Source organism: Branchiostoma belcheri, unplaced genomic scaffold (genome assembly GCF_001625305.1).
Source record: "Branchiostoma belcheri isolate BF01 breed outbred unplaced genomic scaffold, Haploidv18h27 scaffold260, whole genome shotgun sequence".
NCBI classification, from domain to species: Eukaryota; Metazoa; Chordata; class Leptocardii; order Amphioxiformes; family Branchiostomatidae; genus Branchiostoma; species Branchiostoma belcheri.
The window spans coordinates 134,047-138,132 of NW_017803866.1; positions in this window are offsets into that span (position 1 = coordinate 134,047).

Sequence of the window (4,086 nt, forward strand, 5' to 3'; positions counted from 1 at the left end):
ATTCTGTATTCGAATTTTCGAAAGTGGCGCACGCGGTAAGGGCGAAACGCGTACGAATTGTTCTATGGAAGCCATGGGAGCGTTCGATAACGGGTTCCGGCCCGGGTATGATATGAATATAGAATACAACACGGGGCGATCCGACCCGCGGTCGGGCCGATACCTCGAGCGATACGGAATACACCGTGTTGTATTTTATTTATGTCATACGTTTCAAGATCGCAAGGTTCTTTTAAGTATAGGAAAGGCGAGGATGTTTCTTGTTACTCTGTGACAAATAGCCTCCTTTGCAAAAGTTGTAGCTTTACTTTCACGGTTTCAGCCCACAAAGAGTTGGTTTTGGCAACCCCCCAGGAAGTTAATAAAATAAGAGTATCTCGCAATAGTATTTTACGCTGATAACCAGAGATGACCATGTATGTCCATAATGTGTTAATGTCACGCACATGTACGTGCACTAAAGGTCAATAAAGCGGTACAATCAAACAAGTGGTTTGTGTTTTTTAAGAATTTATTGCAAACTAGCGGGTACATACTGCCACTTAGGAAATAGGAAATTGGTCTATTATTTAACTCTTAAAAACCCGAAAAATTAGAAATTAAAAATCCTCGGGCATCATTAGCCAGCGACGGTCCATTTTTTGGTGTTGGCATTCACAATTTAAACCTGTTTTAAACCCTGTACTAACATAGTCATGGCGACAAATTTCACTACTGTGTAACACTGCCTAAGCTTAGGTGGAGAGCCGAAAGGTACATGTATCATTAGTGTATTTTTGGCGTCATAACGAAGTTCACTCCACTGCCTCAGGAGACCTATTCTAATGGTGCATGATGATAAAGATAATCATACTAAGTTACATGCTTGAAAACTTGACCTACTGCTGATGACATTCTTGTGTTGTAGCACTGTTGTCCTGCCATCATATGGTTGTTGTTAGGCTGACGTCAAGTACATCATCTTACTTGTTGACATTGTAGTCTATAAGAGAATAGAGTATGTGGATCAAAAACTTGTACCTCAACTTTATGTTGTTGCATCATTGTTATATCACAGTTTTATCTAGTGTCTGAATAAATGGTAGAAACTGCCTAAAACATTCATTTGCCTCACACTCCTCTGGACTAAGTAATGTTTTCAACATATTCGACCAATTTTGTGTTTTGTGCTTTTCCGGCCAGCTGATGAATACGTTGACATTGATCTCTCCCCAATTTTGTGTAAAATTAATTTTTATCAAGCCGCAAAGAGTCTATAAAATCCTGTAATTTCAGTCGAAGGAAATTAATTTATCAAGATTCCTTTGGATCCTTGTTGAAGTTTAATGAAACAAGAAGTTTAATATAATTGTGTATGATGTTTTGTGTGCCCTATGAATGATGGTTTTGTAATAATATTGGCTGATTTGGACTCAGTATGGAATATTTTTAGAATAATATTAATAGTGTTTTACACACTTCATCTGTTCCTTAGGTAAATCTTGGCAGTCGATTTGTTTTTGGATAGCATCATAGATGTACTTCTTTTTTTATTCATCAAAACATCAAGCCATAACAAGGACAGTGTGACGCTGCACTCAAGTTTATAGGGCTTATTCACCACAGATGGTCACGTGACTCTTCCCCCGGCAGCGAGCATTGTCCGCCATTAGGGGGTGCAGCCTGGTGCCTATCGCTATGCTACGCTATGCAAACTCTTGGCGATAGTTGCGTATTTTGGGCCACAATCTACGTTTTGAACACTCTTCTTGTTAGTAACATTGTCCTTGGGGTTGTTCTGGCTCCATGTCCACGTCTCATGTTCTCAAGATCGGCTTTTATCTTTTTTTGCTGATCAGAAATCGGAGTGTTTTACCCTGGCGTAGGGGCCTGTAGATCGCCCCCTGTAGATGTCAACGTGGATAGCCATGGACACGTTAAATCTGCTGGAGCTACCTGTCCCTTTACTCTGTGGTAAATGTCCATGTAGAACAGGGCACTGGCAACTTGTAACACTCACCTTGTCCAGCCACAGTCGCGGCAGTGCGGACTGAGGATGGCGGCCGGCGGCCGATGGCCCCGCATTTGTTTGTTATTATCCAGACACAGTCCGGGGCTGTTCCAAAATAGCGACCTTTTGCGTATCCCGACTACAACGTACTTGTCACCACGCAACTGCATGTCCCACAACACTCTCTACACATCCTGATACAACGCTTCCAGACTCTTAGAGGGTTTGAACCGATGTTGTGTGTAAAAACTTCTGCCCAGTACCAAATACGAAGCTAAGTCACGTCAATGGACTCCGCTGGCGGTAGACGCCGTCTCGATCAGACTGATCAAAACTCAACAAAAACGGGTCAATCCCAACAGATTTTATTTTGTTCCAGTAACGAGAGGTATGAGTGGTGGTAAACTCTTCGTGTAATATGACAAAGGACAGTTTACCTAACGTTTGTCGGCCATTTCAATGCTTGGAAACTCGCTGTAGGCGCTGTAGCCCCAAAATGGCGTCGCACGGGACATGAGGGGTCGTGACGTCATGATGACGTGTGGTGAATAAGCTCTATAACTTATATTAACAGCGCTACACAACAAAAAAGTACATTTAAATACACAAAGTTGACATATTAGTTCTCCGTAGTCCCACCACCCCAAGACATTAAAACATGCTAATGCTAACAAAGTTATTTTGAAAAATAAGATTACGTGTTAATCTCTGATATCTCATGGGCGGAAACGGATATACTTGTTGCTCACCCATCTGACAGATGTAGGGCCGTCGGGTCCGGCAGGTCAGTATAAGCCAGCGAGTCAGTCTGTCTGTCCTCCACAATATCACGCAGTCTTTGCGAGGGACGTTTTTGGACCGGAACTTGCGAAATCTTCCCAGAGGAGTCCCGTCATTCCACATGAAGCTACGCTCCCTGGTCAGGTCATCCAGGCCCATCCAGTACTTCCTAAACAACAAGGAATATATAAATTCATTAACGTATAAATGATTCATTGGGGGATCATTGCGGCAATTGCTAGAAAAACGAAGAAAGCTGTATACGTTATACTATTTTTTTAATCAAATGTATTAATGGTAAATCCTAGTGTATATAAGGCAAATTGGAAATTTTCCGAGAAGGGTCCATTTTCTACTCTTAATTGCCTAATTTCAGGCTAGTGATTTGTAAAAGTAAAAAAAAAAACAACAACAACTCCATGCTGGGCTCGGCACACGGGAGGCTATTCAATACTGTAATTTCAGCCCGATGAAATTGATACTATCTGCATTATTGAATTATTAGGATTTCTTTGCAGTCTCATAGTTAGTTGAAACAAGAAATTAAATACAATTGTATATACGGTTTTCCTGGATCCTAGGCTAGGCACACGGGGTAAGCGTCAGCCATTGTAGGAGAAAAAATTCTTTATTAAAATTTTAACAGCAAAACACGGCGGAGCACTAGACTGCAGCAAATTTAGCTGATGTTCTCCCCAAAGTTTGATACCATTAAAAAGTTATGCCAATATTACATTATTTACCTCTGGGCTCTACGACCGCTAACTCTCTTCAGGTGTTCAGTGAGGAATGTCTGCACATCGGCATTTTTGATCATAGCCAGTGTCCCGCCATGGAACTCGCACTCTTGTCGGGCCGCCATGTAGTTCAACCATCGGTTACTCCTGGTGGAGGACCAGAAGCAAAAATTCTGGTACCTTGCAAACGTTCTGGCCGGGCGCAGGCCAGGGTAGAGGTCGGAGCAAGCTGGAGTGGACAATGATAAAGGAGAAGATACAAAAAGATACAATTGGTGATTTCTGCGTTGTACGTTACCAAATGTGGGGAAGCTTTGCAAAATGGCAAAAAAAATGCGTTTCTGGGTGGGATAGGGGTGCGTTTCGGGCTCGATTTTAAAATTGCTGACATAAATGTATTCCCAAGACATAGGAGCATTACAAAATCAGGGCTAAACCTGAAACTAAAAATTTTCGTGGAATAACATGCCTCCCTAATTGCATAGGCTATGATGTTACGTTTCCTGGCGACCGGGAACAGCAACCGATCCTTTGAGTTTCCCTAAGGGTAGCCCACATGCAACACAATATCACTGTTCT